Source organism: Ictidomys tridecemlineatus, chromosome 9 (assembly GCF_052094955.1).
Source record: "Ictidomys tridecemlineatus isolate mIctTri1 chromosome 9, mIctTri1.hap1, whole genome shotgun sequence".
Taxonomy (NCBI): Eukaryota; Metazoa; Chordata; class Mammalia; order Rodentia; family Sciuridae; genus Ictidomys; species Ictidomys tridecemlineatus.
This window is the reverse complement of record NC_135485.1, coordinates 10847570-10866123: the sequence shown is the minus strand read 5'-3', so window position 1 is coordinate 10866123 and position 18554 is coordinate 10847570. Positions and strand designations below refer to the sequence as shown.

Sequence of the window (18554 nt, the reverse complement as noted above, 5' to 3'; positions counted from 1 at the left end):
TCAGTTAATTAGGTTGGCAGCAGTGTGATTAGGATAAATGAAATTCAACTCTATTGCTATGTTGGTTTTCCAAGTCCTTACCTTTTTTACATTTTGTTTTGCTTTGCTTAGAGCAATGAATTTCTCTAAAGCACACACCGAAGGTAAAAATCAAGGTAAAAATGCAATTTCTCTGTCATGAACTGAGAGGTTAATAGCTACCTGGCTCCTCTTGGCGATGTCAGTGCTTACAAATTTAATTCTGCCCACTGCGAAATGCAATTTTGACACTGCTTAAGGAAAGGGCAGACCTGTCCAAACCTATTTATCTTATTAAGTTTGCTTCAGATCTAAGTTTGGGTGTAAGAGAGGGGGGTGGAACTCGACGCCCAGTGTGCTATTCTTTGTACACAGTTCGGATGTCCACTTTGGCCTTCTCTTTCTGCTTTATCGTACACATCAGAACTTGGAAGTTGTGATTGTCTTCATGTTAGGTCTATCCCATGCTTCTAGATTTGAATATTGTTATTGATTATAAAATTTATAGTAACCTTTATTATGTTCCTCAACTGGTCAGTTACTCTGTGTGTGTATGTGTGTGTGTGTGAGAGAGAGAAAGAGAGAGAGAGAGAGAGAAAGAGAGAGAGAGAGAGAGAGAGAGAGAGAGAGAGAGAGAGAGAGAGAGAGAGAGAGAGAGAGAGAAGGAGAATGAATTTATTTTGGTACGTCTCATCACTTATTTATATCATGGGAATAGTATAAGGAGTTTCACTAAATACATGTTGATTGAGGTTTTTTTTTTTTTTTACATGTTTGTCTTTTATCAGCTTGAAAGAACTTGAAGTATTTTGGTTAGTTTAAATTTCAATTCAAAGAAATGGGTCTTACTGAGCTCTTACTGTCATAGAAGAGTATCCCAAACTAATGCTGCTTACGTTTTCTTGCTTGAAAGACTATAAATTTGGAAATTCAAAAGGTAAAAGTAGGAAATAAGTTGAATTATTACTGTTGATTACAAAATTCACTGTTTTGAATGCATCTCTTAGTTTATTTGTAGGCTTAATACAAGTCACATTGAACGAATGAACAAAATAACTAGGAGTGCTTCTCATCTCTACTTCTTTTTTTTTTTTTTTTTGGTACTGGGAATTAAACCCAAGGGCACTTAACCACTGAGTCACATCTCCAGCCCTTTTTAGTTTTTTTATTTTGAGACAGAGTCTTACTAAGTTGCTTAGGGCCTCAGTAAATTGCTGAGACTGGCCTTGAACTTGCAATCCTCTTGCCTCTGCCTCCAGGTCACTGGGGTTACAGGTATGTGCCACCATGCCCAGCTTTACTTCTTTTTAAAATATATGTACCAAGTGTAGAATTCAGTTGTTTAATGTGAATTTGCAGTGGATTCTTCAGAAAGATGAGAAGGCTTCCCATGTCTTAGTCTAAAGCTCCTCGTGTACTTGTCTAATCCCTTAATCTCTTTCCATATGTTGTTCTATTTTGCTTCTTCTGAATTTCAGAGGAAGGTTTCCTCATGTTTTACAATGAAAAGCAGTATTTAAAATCTTCCTTCAGATGACCTGAGTGGAGGCGATCTTTTAGTCTTAAACAAAATTAGCAATGCATTTGAAGATTCTGAACTCCAGCAACTTTGTTAGTCTAGGAAATACCTGAAGAATTTAAATTCAGAGGTAATCTGAGGTGTTAGCCTGGTTTGTTCCTTGACCTTCATCAGTACTTCGTAGCTTGGAGCAAGATATTATCAGAAGTTTCAGCAGAAGAGCAGAGTAGACCATCCCTACAACCTTTTTGGGGAAAATCTAATATTGAATATAATGAATGACACCTTGCAATGTTGGTTTTTCTCCACCATCTTGCTGTTTATATTCTTTCACTCAGCTAATGGATTTCATAATGGTCTCAAAGTGTTCATTAGGGGCTTTACAGTGTTGTAAAGGACACATATTAGTCAGTCACAATTTTTCCATTTGGGGCAAATGCATTTCATGGGCATTATAGATATCTTCAAAAGCAAAGATGCAAAAGCATACCCCCATAAAAAGTAAAAAGAGGAATTCTTATTTCTTATTCATCAGTTTAATCAACTTAGTTTATTAACCAAAACAAAACTATGGGGTAAATATAATATTTTCACAGAAGATACTATCCCATGGGTATATTTTTTTATTTGAAAGAACAAAAGTACTTTGAACGCAAGGTTCCACTGTGGCTTGAGGACTGGGAAAGGAAGGGACAACCCTGGATCTGGGCTTCCCCCCCCCCCCAGTACTGGGGATTGAATCCAGGACCTCGGACACTGAGCTACAACCCCAATTCTTTTTATTTTGAGAAAGGGTCTCTCTAAGTTCTTGAAGTTGAAATCCTCTAGCCTCTGCCTCCTGAGTGGGTGGGATTACAAATGGACACCACTGTGCCTGGCCCCATCTCACAATTTTTTTTTTATATACAATTTTCAATTTGCTGTTTATTTATTTTTTTTATGTGGTGCTGAGGATTGAACCCAGGGCCTTGTAAGTGCCAGGCGAGTGCTCCACCACTGAGCCACAACCCTAGCCCCACCCCCCCATCTCATAATTTTTAAGAATTCAGCATGAATTTTTCTTAAGATTTTATATGCAAAACTTTGTGAACAGTTTTTATTGGCTAGAGGATACAAATATGAAAAACTCCCCCGTTCGGGGGCAAAAAAAAAAAAAAAAAAAAGGGGAGCCTGGCCAGGTGCAGGGGCACACACCTGTCATCCTAACTGCAGGGGAAGCCGAGGTGGTGGGATCTCCAGTTCCAGGTCAGCCTGGGCAACTTACTGAGCCCCTGTTGTAAAATATAAAGTGAAGCTCTTCTGGGTTCAGTCTCCAGCCAGCGCTGGAGGGAAGGAAGATGAGGGAAGTCCTGCTTTCTACAGCGTCCTTGCTGTGAGCTGCTAGGGCAGGTCACTGGGGGTGGAGGCTCCTGCATGGTTGAGAGGGTTGATGATGAACTCACAGCGAAGCAGAGGGTCATGGGGAAGTGGATACAGTATGTATCTATGGCCAAAGAACTGTGGCATAAATCTTGGCTCTTGGTCAAGTTCTCCCACCCCCAGACCCTCTTTTCCCTTGGATGGAGTATGACTGTCGTCATAGCCCACTTTGGCTTTGTGCGAGGCTTAAATGAGATGCCTGCTGTATGTGTAGCCTTTGTTTAAAACCTTGCCGGAAAGGCACAGAGAAATATGCTCAATAATTATAGTTGCTATTGACCTCAATATTTGAGAGGGAGGGTTGGCCAGATAGCAGGACTGGTTGAGAGCTGTGTGTAGGAATGAGAAGGTGTCTCCCGGAAGGATCCCGAAACCGGCCTCATCGCTGTCCCAGGAACGTTCCTCATGGAATGGCCCCATTGGATGCACTTTTGTTACTTCTGGTTGGAGGGTCTCCTGAGCGCCCCCACGGGAGCAGAACTAGGCAGAGAAGACAGTGCGATTCCCGTGCCCTGAGTGATCTGCACTGCGCTGCGCTGTCTGTCCAGCAGGCTCTTGGTTTGTCCATTTCTTTTTTCCTTTTTGCTGTCCCAAGCCTCCTATCAAGCTCCCTGGATTCCCCACAGCTTTCGGGTAGGTGATGGTGGTCGGTAGGGTTGCTATTTCTACTTATTATCCTCCCCTTTACTGATGTGAAAACTGAGAAAGACATTACACATTCAGGGTGTGCAGTAAGTAGCAAGTGGCAGCCGGAGAAACCCTAGCCCCCAGGACCAGTTATCCTTCCCATAACCCATATCTCCCTTGTTTTCCTTCCATTTTACTGTGATGCTTTTAAAACTAACCACGGGCAGGACCAGGGATGTGGCTGAATGGTAGAGCAGCAATAAAACCCCCATGAGTTAAAGAAGAGAACAAGAAAGCAAGCAAAGAAAAAGTTTAGAAAAAAGAAAGAACCCAAGTAACCGTTAGTTGGTAGGAAAAATAGTAAATTTTGCACATTAAAAAGAATGTACGATTATGGCATTAAAAATTTGCCGTAGTCCGCCTGCAGCAAAATAACCCCGGGGGTGACGAATACCTTGTGTGCGTTGATACAGCAGGAATGGAAGCCGTTCATTGTAGGACAACAGAGCTATTTATACATTTTGCACAGCTTATCTTAATTAGCATAAACTAGATACATCAGTCAACCAATAAGGAATCTCCACACTTAATGGCTCGCTTTTGTTACTTTTCAAACCACTCCCTCTGGCATTTTTGCCAGGTACCATCCAGACTTGTTTATGAACTCTAACATTCCCCTTGCAAAATACCAGGTGTTATTTTGACTTGTCCATAGACCTTAACAAAAATTACCTGATATCGTTAAGTACCTCTTTTGGTTTTTATGTGGCTGGGATGAATTTGGCCTAAGAACCAGATCTGAGCTGCTCTAGTGAAGCAAGCAAAGGAAAAACACCCATCTGCTTTTAGTTTTATAAATTGTCTGAAATGGTTCTCTACATTGCTTCGGTATATTTTTTAAACGAGCTCTTTGGATGGTTGACGTATTTCTAAAAGCATTTTCGGCTGATCTGATTTGCCCGGAGAATAGGGTTGGGATAGAGGTACCAGGGGGGACGTCGGGGTACTTGGGGAGTTGGGGCTGCTGCCTGGGTGTTGTGGTAGCTGCTCGGTTGCAGGTGGGGAAACTTACTCACTAGGTTGACCAAAACAGGGAGTTTATCTTCAGAACTCCAGGTGCCTCCTGGTGCTCAGTGAGGTAGGAGCCACAGGAATGCACCTCGCTCTCAGGATCCTTCGGCTGTCCATCTTGGCTCCTCTGAGCATGTCCACGCTTGGCACCTCCTCCCCACCCCTTCCCATCTGGTTCCCCCTCTGCCACTGTCCTTGTGGTGGACATTGCATTGTAGAGAGTGGCCAAGAGTTCTTTCTCTTCTTGTCCCAATTCTTCATTCCCCAGGGATGGCCTCTGGACCCCAGGGCCAATTGCCATCTGTGAGCCCATTGAGTGGCTGTGGCCAGGATGGTGCTGTGTGGGCCTGGCTCACCTACCACTTGCCACCTGCCACCATGGCACCATGCCACCATGGCATCAGTGGCAAAGGAGCAACCTGCAGTAAAGGCAAACCTTGGTGGACAGCCCAACAGAGTGTCGGTGCCAATGTTCATGCAGCCCTGGGCCCCCACACCTGTGTGTTCTTACCTAAGTCACACAAAGCCAGCATTGTTCCCTAGAAACCATGTGACTCATGTTGTCATTGGACCTTGCCATAAATAAGGTCATAGAGGGAAAGAGCTCATAGGCACTGCTGCTCCTTCCCCATCTCGGTCGCTATGATGGGCAGCCTTCAGTCCACCTATCTTCCCTATCATCCACCTACCTATCTTATCACTGGGACACTTCAGGGAATTTAGACAAGTCAACCCCTCTGTGGACAAGGTCCTGTTTGTACCCATTTACAGAAGAGGAAGCTAAGGCTGGGACCTGCCCAGGTACTTCAAGTGAGGTAGTCAGGGCTGAGCCGACTGTAAGGTCTAGACTCATAATTTCTGCTGATTTATTTTGCTGATAAAGTGAGACTCACAGAGGTTGAGGGAGTGCCCCAAGGTCACTCATGCTGATAGCCAAGAGACGGTGCCCAGGTTTGAACCCAGGGTCCTGGAACCCCCAAGCTTGGGCTTTTCCCTGAGTGCTGTCCTGTTGGCTCCACAGAGGGGGAGGCCTGCTGTCCAGATTGTGTCTGTCTGTTGCCAGGGACCTGTGAGTGTGTGTGTGTGTGGGTGGACAGGGATTATAGCGGGCGCTCCAGCCCTCCTCTGTGAGCGTCTCCAGTTTCACAGGACGGCCTTTGAAGCGCAACTGAAAAACTTGCCCTGACAACTATTGTTTCACTTTCCTTGTCTACAAAGAAGCCCTGACGTGTGGTCCTGTCTTTCCTTAAGTAAATAACAGGCCAGCTGGGCCCAGCCGGAATGCCTCTAGAAAGACGGCTTCCTACCCTGCTGTCCCCACGATGATGTCCTTTCAAGAGGCCTTCCCATGGGCGCAAGAATTTGGAGATGAAGCACCAATAAAGCGGGCACCCCAGCAGCTGCGGGGTGAAGCCAGAGTGGTGGGCACCTCACCTTTCCCGGGGCGTGGGCAGAATTCACATCTAACAAATCTGTGCTTGGAGAAGCGGCTGGGAAATGTGGTCTCTACAGCGTGGCACCAGCTCATAGCTGCCCAGTAGGATGGACATCACCAGGGGAAATGGCCATGACAGGCCTGCCATATACCCCCTGCTGGACTGGGGTCCAGATTCAGGAAAGGGCCCCAGGTGCTTTGTGGTAGCGAAGAACTTGTGTCCTGTAACCACTGCCTGGGTGTGGATCCTTGCTTCTTTTACTAGCTCTGTGATGTTGGGCAAATTACTTAATCTTTCTGTTCCTTAGTTCTCCCTCTTTAAGATTGAAATTATTAATAATTATACCTACTTTTCAGGTCATTGTTTTTAAGTAATTAATATTCACAAGGCACAATAGTGCTTGATAGAAATGCTGTGTAAGTGTTTTCAAATAAAATGTGAATATATAAACCCATGCTTATTCAAAGCTTCTAAATATCAGGCTTTGACGAACACGGAGGGGAGATGTGTTTATTTGACCCTCACTTTTTGTATTAGGGCAGTGACATGTTATCACAAACTGGGTAGCTTAAACCAGCACAGATAGATTCTCTCCCAGCGGGAAGCCAGAAGTCTAAAATCAAGGTGTGGGCAGGGTGTCATACCCTCTGAAGAATGGTTCCTGTGTCCTCCAGACTCTGATGGCTCTAACTGTCCCTTGGCCTGAGGCAGGCTCACTGCCATCTGTCTGGCTTCACATGGCTGTCTTCTGGGTCCCTGGCCCAAATCCCTCTTTTCCTTTCCAAGGACATCTGCTGTGGGATTTGGGGCCCCACCAAGTCCAGGATGATGTCATCTCAAGACTCAACTCACATCTACAAAGACCCCCCTTCTCTAAATAAGGCCAGTTCACAGGATCCTTCCTGCATATAAGCATATGTCATTTCAGGGGCCACCACTCAGCCCCCAACACGTGATGTTCTTCCTTAGTTCTCTCAATAACCCTACGCAGCTAACAGATTTTAAACCACGTGCCCCAGATCACATTTCTAGAAAAGGACTGAAACCAGGTTGAAACCTGTCTGACTTCAATTCTGTGGATAACTGGTGAGCTGCTCCTGCTGCGAGTCTGGTGCCTTTTGGCTGAAGGCGTTGGCGGTGTCCTGGCTCTTAGAAGGCGGCACGCACAGTTGGCTCTGACCCTGGGCAAGCTGGTCCATGCACACCTGAGGGATGAATGGTGGGGCGTCAGAGGAGGCCACACGAGGAGAGGAAGCGGCATCTTAGTCGAGCTGGGAAGTGGGTGGGAGGGCTCCAGAAGCAGAGAGCATTCTGGGCAGAGGGCACTGCCCATGTGAAGCAGGCTGAGCAGCCAGCCTCGATGGAGCCCTGTGTGGCCAGGAGGTTGTCAAGGGTCTGAGCCAAGGGGTGGTTTGTGGGCAGTGGGGTGGCACGCTCTGGCACATCACATGGGGTTCTGCAGAGAGCAAGGCAAGCATTCCTGAAAAAGCCTGACCAAGGCCACCTGGAGCAGCCACGGGGCATGCATGCGTTTACTGACCTGCTGCTGGAAATTCTCCTGTCCATCTGCTGCCAGGGTCTAGCTCAGTGTCACTCCAGGTGTGGCCTTCGGGCCCACAGCATCTGCATCCCCTGGAGCCTTTCAGCTCCCAGATGCTTGGGCCCTTTATCCCTCACTGAATCAGAGTCTTTTGTTTTGTTTCGGCTAAAAAATATTTAAATTTTTATAAAAATTTAAAAAATATTTAAATTTTTTTGAAGTATAGAATATAGAATATATAGTACAGAATGGTGCAGGTAAGCTGAAACTGTGCAAGTGAATCACATTCAGATCAAGGGAAAGGCTGTCGCCCAGGAGAGCGCCTCTTGTTTCCTGGTCACTGTCCCCCGTCTCATGCCAAAAGTGACAGCCCCTGGCTTGCATGGCATGGCCCAGCTGCTCCTGGGGACCTGCATATGTGCACTCTTTGGCTCTGGCTTCTTTCACCAATATTTTATTAATGAGATTCATCTATATTATTACACATATCTGTCAATATTCTTTTTACATATCATCCTACTATGTGAATGTTTCTAAATTGATGGTATCCACCCTACTGGGCTGCTGTGTGAGAGTTTCTGGTTGGGGCCGTAATGCCCGGTGCTTTGGTGCCTTTTGGGGAGCCTGTGTATACGTTTCTGTTAGGTGCTTACCTAGGCGTGAGTATTGCATGGTTTTCACCCTTAGTAATACGACCAGTTTTCCCAAGAGAATGTGCCAATCAAGTCCTTAAAAAATCATGGAGAACTTCAAACATGTGCAAAAGAAAGAGCAGAGTCTGACGAGCCTTCGTTTCTGTGTCGCTCAGTTCCAGCAGGACCCTCTTGTGGTGGCCTTCCACGTCTTTTCTTCCTTGCAATTTATTTGTCGAAAAACCAAGTTGCTTTTCCTGCAGTGTTTCCCACAGCCTGCACTTTGCTGATTGCGTCTTTGTGGTGTTCCTTATCATGTTCCTCTGTCCTTTGCATTTCCTGTGAAGTAGTGCAGTCTCTCCTCACCGTCCTCCAGGAGGGATTGGTTTCCAGACCCTCCGTGGATCCCCAAATCTCAGGATGCTCCAGTTCTTTATATAAGATGACACTGTGTTTGCATATAACCTATACGCATTTCCCCATACATTTTAAAACATCCTTAGACTACTTACAATACCTGATACCATGTGAAGTCTCTGAAATAGTTGTTATATTACTTAGGTAATAATAAGTAGGAAAATGTCTGGACATGTTCAGTTCAGTACAGATGTAATTTTTTTTTTTTAGAGAGAGAGAGAATTTTTTTTAATATTTATTTTTTAGTTTTCGGTGGACACAACATCTTTGTTTGTATGTGGTGCTGAGGATCGAACCTGGGTCACACGCATGCCAAGCAAGCACGCTACCACTTGAGCCACATCCCCAGCCCCAGATGTATTTTTTTTCCAAGTATTTTCTATCCACAGTTGGTTGAACCCAGAGATGCATTATGCATATGATCTTTATACTTGTAAATACTTTCTATGCATATGATCTTTATACTTATAAAGATCAAATTTGGGTTCATATTTGAGGAAAAAACAGCTTACAGATGGTGTTGTACATTTGCATCAGAAGATGATGGATAATCTGGCTGTGTCTGTTTCAGATGTTAGCAGTGCTTGACGGCCACTGTCTAGATTTATTCATTCCTAAAGGGCCCAGTCTTTTAAAACTGTTCAGGAATGTGCTTTCAAATATATTGAAACTTTGAGACTTTGCATATTTTGTAACTTGAATTTTTCACTTAACGTATCACGGGACCTTTCCATGTCTGTTCTTATTATAGTGTCGCCTAAATTAAGAAGGTTCTTTTAAGTAAGGATTTTAAAACTTTCATTCACCAATCTTTTGATGTATGGCCAACACTTAAAATTTGTTTTTATTACAAGTTAATTGTTTGAAGTTCCAAAATTAGTGTTTCTGATATAAATCACACTCAAAATGCATCCTTTATACTTTTTAGTTTCTTTGTTTTGGTTTCTTTGAAGTATAGTAAAAAAGCAAAACACATTTGGAGTTCATAGGTTCTAGATTTTTCCATCTTTTATTTTCCTCCAGACTCTTAACAGTTTACTCACACACAATTTCATCCAAATGTCAAGCCTTGATTAAGTCTTTATAAAGCATTTGACTTAGTTTTTAATGCTCACTCTCTATGTTATATTTCTTCAGTTTATGTAATATTGGCATGTTCATTATTTTACATCAACAGTTGTATTTCTTATATAGAAAGAGGCTTGGGAGCAAACCTGGCATTTGTGGCTTGAGTCCTGTGCCCCTGACCAGGTTCTTGTGTGGAAGTCCTAACCCCCAGTGTTTCAGAATGTGATATTCAGAAACAGGGCCATTGTGGATGCCCTTAGTTAAGATGAGGTCACACTACAGTGGGGTGGGCCCTTACTTCAACATGCAGGTGTCCTTTTATTTATTTATTTAAAAGTTTTTTTTAGTTGTAGATGGACACAATACCTTTATTTTGTTTATTTTTCTGTGGTGCTGAGGATTGAACCCAGTGTCTCACATGTGCTAGGCAAGTGCTCTCCTGCTGAGCCATACCCCAGCCCCAAGGTACCCTTTAAAATTTTTTTTTTTTAGAGAATTTTAATATTTATTTTTTTCAGTTTTCGGCAGACACAACATCTTTGTTTGTATGTGGTGCTGAGGATCGAACCCGGGCCGCACGCGTGGCAGGCGAGTGGCTACCGCTTGAGCCACATCCCCAGACCCCAAGGTACCCTTTTAAACGGGGAAAGTTGGAGCACAGACACACATAGGAAGAACACATGTGAAGGTCAAGATTGCACGACCACCATCCTGCCCCAGAGCCTTCAGAAGGAGCACACTCAGGTGACGCCCTGACCTCAAACTTCCAGCCTCTAGAGCTTTGACAACAGATTTATGTTTTCTAAAAAGCCACCCAGCTCCTGGTACTTTGTTAAAACAGCAAACTCTTTCAGCTGGTAAGCGAACCAGGGAGAGTCAAAGGCAACTGAGGGAGTGGTCACCTGGAGGTGAGGGACAGTGAGCTGCTGTCTTTTTTTATTCCTCCCAGTGCTGGGGATGGACCCCAGGGCCTCACACTTGCTAGGCAAGCACTCTAATACCAAGCCACACCCCCAGCCCTTTCAAAAGATTAATTTCTTTTTTGAATTCTGAGACAGGGTCCTGCTGAGTTGCCCAAGCCGACTCCGGACTTGGGATCCTCCCGCCTTAGCCTCCTGAGCAGCTGGCTTTGCAGATATGCACCACCATGCCCCATTGGGACCATGTGTTCTGTGGGAGGAACAAATGACAGGTCACGTAGATGGCTGAGAAAGTGGGATTTAGCTATCAGGGTCTCTGCATGAATGCCAACAGCGGTCACATCACCCATGCCTTTAGTTCATGAAGACTTCCTTCTGTGGGCCGAAAAGAAAGAGAGATCAGAAGTGCATGTGACTCTGCCCAGTTCTCTGCAGCTACCTTGTGGAGGCCCATTTTAGCCTCAACTTAGCTTAAATGGAAAAGTGCCCTGCTTGCTTGAGTCAAGCCATGTGCGGTTTTCCTGGCCGATTCTTCTGGGCCCTGCTTTTGGCTCCGCACTGGGTGTCGGGCTGGAAGACCTCACCTGCAGATGGGAGCCTGCCTGCCGCCCTCCCTCCACTCGCCCACTGACAGGCTCCTTTCTTTAAAGCTTCCCTTGAGCTCTGCTGACTCTTGAAATCCACTCCCTCTGGTGTCGAGGTCTTGACTGCCACTTCTCGGTCCCGGGCACCCTTTCACTGTGGCATTTCAGGGAGTGTCCCTCTCCTTCCGCGGTCCTGGGTTAGGAACAGGGTAAGCCAGCAGTGCCTGCTTCCCCATCGCTTCCTGTGGTTTCAGAAAGTTTGAGCTTTTTAAGAAATTAGACCTACGCCATTTTCCCCACCACCCTTTCTTTCTGCATCCACTCAGCATAGGTCAAGAATTTCCTGTGCGCTTCCTTGAGATAGGAGCAGCGGGGGTCAGGACGGTGCTGGTGCCCTGAGTCTTGCGGGAGCTCGGAGCTTGCTGCTCTGCGTGTAAACTTTCTACTCCCCTTGCTTTCAGAGTTGGTGTTTTTTCTTGCATTCCTCCTCAGCTGTTAATGCATCTCCTGTCTTCAAATCCTGAAGTGACATTTTTTACAACTTTCTGGAGGAGATCCAGTGGGTGGCTCCATTTTTTTCACAGAATTCAAAGTGCTTGGATTTTTTTTGGGTGGCTATTTATAATTCAGAGACCTTGAAATTTATTTCCAAGACTCACGCTTTTTCTTCCATGGGAAAATTCAAGTTTATAATTTTTTTTAGCCAATAGGATTCCCAAACTTTATGATAATTAAATATCTGTGAAAAACTGTGATGTGGAGAACACCTTGTGTGATGGAGACCAAGGGTGACAAAGGGCTCCTGGGGATACCTGAAATGAGGAGGGATAAAAATCAAATGGAATTAAAATCAAGTGAGCTCAGTGAGTAGACGATTACACTATGGACTTTTTACATATTGATTCCCTTCTCAAATCATTAAAATAGTAAACTAAGGTTATTTTATAATATAAAAGCAATATATATATATGTACACACACACACACACACACACACACACATACATACATATTGGGAAAAAAAACAAAAGCAAATAGCACTTAAAGAATGAAGAAGGAAAAGCAGAATAACCCACTCCACTCTCCAGAGGTAATGATTGCTGACAAGTTTTTATGAATTCATCATCATCCATTCATCCATGCATTCATCCATCCACCCCCCCACCCCGTCCACCCACCCAGTGGGTGCTTAGTGAGTACTGACATGTGCCAGGCTCTATTCTTTTCTGGGCTGTGGAGAATAAACATCTATCCATAAAACGTTTTATAACTTTTTTTTTTCCCCAAGAGGAACTTTTGACATGCTTTCCTGCCCTTGTTTTTAAGACCTAATATAATCTGGTACATAATTCTACACTCACATTCCATTTCTTTTTTATTTGAAATAATGCAGAGAAGTATGGAGAAAAATTACCCCCCCCCACCCAACAACAAAAAGTCCATAGTGTCATCATCTACTCACGAATCTGTCATATTGTTTGAAATCAAAGAAAGAAAACATTATTGACAGCTTTGGGATCCCTTTATCCCCTGTCTCCAACCCCACTCTCTGGATTTCCTTGCTCCCTTCCTGCAGAAACTCTCATCCTCTGAATGCATCTTATTTTGTGCTCACCACACACATGTTTTGAATCTGCCCCGTCCCCTCCACTGTTACCTTTCTGGTTTCTAGCCACTTTGGAACCCGGGGTCCTGGTCCATTCCTCTGAGCTGTGCTGGGATGTCCCCCTGCACGACTAGGAAGACTGCTGGCCTGTAGTGATGGTTTCAGGGTTTCCCTCCTCTCATGCTCCTTAGTGCTCCTTGATCACACAGTTGATTTTTTTATTGATGGATATTTGGGTTAGTGTTTTTCTATTTCAAATGCTGTTGGAAAGACCCATTTGAATGTCTTCCTTCCCACGCTTCAGCAAGTAAAACTAATGTGAGGAGTCCTTAGGAAAAGGAGGAGTGTAGCAAATGATGTACGCACTTGAACTTGGGATGGCGGCCGCCGAGTTGTTCTCCGGTTTGTTCAGTGATTTGTGCTCTCTGTGTTAATGCACAGAAATGCTGGTTTTCCCACCCTGTTTTTTTTTTTTTAACCATGATAATTAAGATTTTTTTTTAATCATTGTCAATCTGACAGGTTCCAGAAAACAATGACGTGTAAACTGTATATCTTTAATCATGAGTGACTCATGTCCTTTGATCCATTTGTTCTTTGTTTTCAAAAAACTGCCTGCTCTTGCTTATTTTTCAGTTGAATTGCTGGCTTTTTCCTTTCTGTCATGTGGTGTTCTCGTGTTTTAAAAATGATCTTTTATCATTTCAGTTTTCATTGCTCCTTCCACCTGGCTTGACCAACGTCGGCCCTGTAAGCTCCAAGCCCTCCTGTTTTTGGAAGGCAGTGATGAAGACTGAGTATGTGCTGGTGTAGTCGTTTACTTGACAACACTGAAGTCGTCTGCCATGTGTTCACCAGTCCAGCTGGCCTGTCCCCAGAAGATCTGGTGTCAGGTCCTCCTGCACTGTCCCCCCTCTGTTTTCTGGAATCTCACTGCCAGGTGACCTTGGCCTCTTAGCTCTCGGTTGAGGTCCACTGTGTCTCAGACTTTCCTTTTGTAGTAGCTCATGACATGGAAAGACAAACTTCTTTCTAGTTTTAGCTTTTCCCCAGACAATTGGCCTGAAAGGTTCCAGGCTGCTATTGGGAAGTTGTTTTTTTTTTTTTTTTTCAAATAAAAAATCTCAGGTGGCAGATGAGTTAGGGTCTTTTTTTTTTTAAGTGCCTAAGGCTTGGGCAGAGGTGTGGGACTTGAGTCGCCTCTGCTTCTTCAGTTCCTTTGGAGTGCATCTCTCCTGGTGTGGGGCTCCTGAGTTCTTCCAGGTTTCCTGGACTTGTCCCTGATCTTTGCTTCTTTTTCTTGCTTATGCTGTCTTGATTTTAAATGTATCTTTGTAAGCCTTGGTAGAATAAAAATAAAAATAAAAACCCCTAGCAGTAAATATAATAACAATTAGAACACACATAAAATCCTAAAAATCAACAAAATAAAAAGAATCCAAAAGCTCAGATCAAATGGAATTAAAATTTAAAAAGAACCAGGTAATTGAAAGAGATCCCCCCTCCTACAGGCCTGGGGAGGGAGGGGTGACTGGTTTACAGTAAGCAGCTTGAGCAGGGACAGGGCTTCTGTTCTATAATCCTGCGCAAAAGAAACTTCTCAGTCAAATCTGGGAGCTGAAAAGCGCTTATGCGATTGTTCCTTCCAATTTGGAATTTCTTTAGCATTTATTGCCTCCTACAGGAATCTCTAAGTTCCTGAATCATGAAATAAAACGTAATTGAAGGTTCTCTTCCAACTGCATTGTAAGTTAATGGCATTGTGCCTGGGGGACAGGAGGTTGGGTGTGTTTCGTATCCCTTTGGAAGTGGCTGACCTGGAAGCTCGGCCTAATGAGACCTGCAGACAGCAGCCTCTAGAGGAGCCAGCCAGACATGCTGCGTTCAGTGCACCACATCTACTGCGTGTTAATGACCCCACTACCTGGATGTGCATGCCTCCCTGCAATGAACCGCATTTCTCTCAAGAGCCGTCTCACATTGAATTTGTGCATAGAAATAAAACTGAGCAGAAATGATTTGACTGCCTCTGACATTTAGGCAGACAACTCACCCACTTTGGAAGTGAGGGCTCCCAAGCATGGATGGCAGCAATGTGGTGCAGGCCAGTCTTCCCGAAGACCTCTTTGCTCACATGGAAACCGAATGGGACAATGTTCTTCAGATCTGTCCCCTGTTCTCTGCAGTAATGCCCTTCCCCAGCTGAGGCTCCCAGACAGCTGGACCACAGTCAGGACCTTCTTTCATATGTGGAAAATGGGGAAGAGGGTACAATAGCAGCCTCCAAGAGACCGTCAATCCTGTAACAGCCGTCTTCCCCATCCCATCTAGACATGCCTAGCACTGCTTTGCCCCAGGCCCTTTGCACCTGACTCTCCCTTTGCCTGTACCCTCTCCTGGGGTCTTCTTTCTCAGTCCTTCCTGTCTTTGCTCAAATTTCATCTCCTCAGGGCTGGGGGTATAGCTCAGTTGGTAGAGTGCTTGCCCCTCGTGCAAAAGGCTCTGGGTTTGAACCCCGGCCCCCTGCCCCAAGCACACACACACCACACACACAATTCATCTCCTCAGACGTCTCCTAGACCCCCACTTCCTTACGTTGCTTCATTTTTTTAAATGTCTCGTGTGTCCTGAAATTACAGTGGTCAATTATTATCTGCCTTTTCTTTTTCTCTGGTTTTAGTAACCTGAGGTCTGAAAATATTAAGTGGGAAATTCCAGAAATAGACCATTCATAATTTCTAAATTGTGTGCTCTTCTGTGTAATGTGATAAAAATCCCAGTGGATCATTCCTTTGTCCAGTATATCACACTGCGTACACTATCTTCCTGTTAGTCACTTAGTAGCTACCTCTGTTATCAGACTGACTGGCACGGTATCACAGGGCTTGTATTCAAACAACCTTTTATTTTACTTAATAATGACCCCAAAGCACAACAGTAGCAATGATGGCAATTTTAGTACTCTGTGTTACAGTTGTTCTATTTTATTCATGATTTTTTTTTAAACCTATTACTCTGCCTAATTTGTGAATTAAACTTCGTCATAGATGTGTATGTGTAGGAAAAACAGTGTGTAGGGGTTCGGTACTTTTGGCAGTCCCAGGCATCCACTAGGGATCTTGGAACATATCCTCCAAGAATAGGGAAGAGGACTGTCTGGTAGATATCTGGGTGTCTCTTGGCAGAATGAGACTGAACATCTGGAGGGATGGGGCTCTGTTGGTTCCTTCACTTCGTCGCTGTATTCCCAGAGCCCTCACTGTGCCTAGAAGTGGCCAGCGCTCAACACACGTGTGCTCTGCGGGAGCCACGCGCTCTTGTGCCTCACCTGCCCCAGGGCTGGGTCTGCTCCAGGAAGCCCATCTGGGCCGCCTGTCCTTGCTCACTGTGCTGCATCGCGCTGGCCTCTTAGTCCCCAGGACTCTGGGAGGTCCTCTGGACACCGGCCCCTGTGCACACGTGGAGCTCCATCTGAGTGTCCTGTGTCCTGCCAGTGGGTGCTTCCTTGGTGTCATCCAGGTCTCTGCCCGTGCTGCCTGCCCAGGTGGGTCTGTTCTGGCCTTGCTCTTGGCACCTCTCCTCCTCACCCTGTGGCACCCTCAGCCCCAGTCTCAGTGCCCCGCTGCCCTGCTTTCCCACCATGACCCTCTTTTGGCTGACCTGGTTTCAGCAGTTCCTGGTCATTGTTTTCTCCCCTGTAATCTGGCAGCTGATTGCGCCTAGAAAAAATTGCATCTGTGCCAACTGGACTCCTGGCTGCACTGAGAAAATCCTCATTCCCACCTTCTGCTTTCATTCTCCCTCTCCTCTTCCTGAGTCTCTTGGGAACCCTTCTCCACTGACCAGTGACCTCATTCTCCATGGAGAAAATAGAAAGAATCACATGAAAACCAGCTCACCCCTGCTATTTCGTTTTTACTGGGGTTGTATATGCAAAACACTTTTTTGTGTGTTTGTTTGAACTTAAGATTGTTTTCTTCCATTAGGGTTTTAGTCAAAAGAGAAGATCATTTTCAAGATTTTTGAAAGAATTACTATGGACCAGAAGGTTTATACCACTCCCTGTATTGTGCTGGCATTTAAAAAATTGAATTGTGAAGGATACATCACATGATTTTAGAATACTTTCTTTTAAAAAAAATATTTATTCTTACGTTTTAGATGGACACAATATCTTCATTTTACATTTATGTGGTGCTGAGGATCGAACCCAGTGCCTCGTGCATGCTAGGTGAGCACTCTCCCACTGAGCCACAACACTAGCCCCTGATTTTAGTATACTTTCAATACCCGCTTCTTTCTTTCTTTTTTTGGTACCGGGGATAGAACCCAGGGGCACTCAACCACTGAGCCACATCCCTAGTTTTTGTATTTTATTTAGAGACAGGGTCTCATTGAGTTGCTTAGGGCCTCGCTAAGTTGCTGAGACATGGTTCTGATTGCTAGTGAGGCTGACCATTTTCCCATCTGTGTGTTTCTATTTTTGCGGGGTTTATGTGTGAAATGACTTTGCCTGGGTATTCAGGAGAGTGTTTATTTAATGTTGTTATTATTATTATTGATCCTTGACTGCAACTCTTCATTATGGATCCCTCTGTCTCTCATTTAATCTAAATTGGCATAAATTAGGCCACTTGGTTTAAGGGAACTTATCATTGAGGGGAGATTAGCTGGTCAGAAGTTATAGAGGAGAACGCACAGGGAGGGGAGGCTCGCCCACCAGAGACAGGCAGCCCAGAGCCCACAGGACAGGTGCGCACAGAGGAGGGTGGGGACATTCTCCAGCATACGGGGCTCGAGGGTCTCCCTGATCTTCCTGGTTGAGTTTCTGGCACTTGGAAGCTAGCAGGAGCTCTTGTTATGTCCACATTCTTTGACCAAGGAAACCAGCAGCCACTGAATTATTTTTGTAATGTTCATCTTTGCAAGCACAACAGAGACACCTTAATTCCTTTCCATTTTACAAGTATGTGTTCATATAAAATACACATAAATAAGAAAAGCCCTGCAGATAAGTCGGTTTACATTTTGGTCTGTTGTTTTTCATATTTTTTTATATGGTTGATTTACAAAGCTAAAATCACATTGCATCCCCGTGTGGTACGAAGGCACAAGGATAGGTCCTAGAAGAAAACAGATTTTTAGGTCATCTGGTTCTGAGCCATTTCCTTGTGGGTCTCCTGTGTATGCAGATTATCTAGAACTGACTGCACTCAAGGGCTGGATGATTTTTATTGTAATAAATGAGGCTGGGGAAAAAAAAAACTAAGCTCCACACTTATGAACCAGCCAGCTTCAAAACTTAGAGCTACGGGAAAATCAGGTTTTGTCTGACGTTCTTCCCCTGGGACAGTGGGGTTTTAAAGTTCAGCAAGGATCTAGGATTGCAGTGTAGTTTGTAAGAAGCTCTTGTTTCCCACCCCACCTTGCCCACCTTTGGGGTAGTAAAGAAGTGGAGGTGGAAGTCCTACAGTACTTAGCCAGAACTTAAGAGTACTACCCTTGTTTTTCCATATTCTTCCCCCAAGGCAATTCCTGCCCAGAAGGTTAGCTTCTTAGATCTCATTTGCGTGTCTTGCTTACAGCATGTACCTTGTACTGAGTGCTTGCCACAGGTGAATAGCCCTGGGTCAGCGGTTGTGGCATTTATGTGGGAGAGAGAATATTTCCTTCTTTAAGGAACAAACAGTCTCACTCG

General features: G+C 44.7%; 1 protein-coding gene across 48 annotated transcripts in view; it reads left to right on the top strand.

Moving 5' to 3' along the window:
- Positions 1-18554, top strand: part of Prom1 (prominin 1) — a 143129-nt gene that overhangs the window by 6533 nt on the left and 118042 nt on the right. The window lies entirely within an intron of this gene.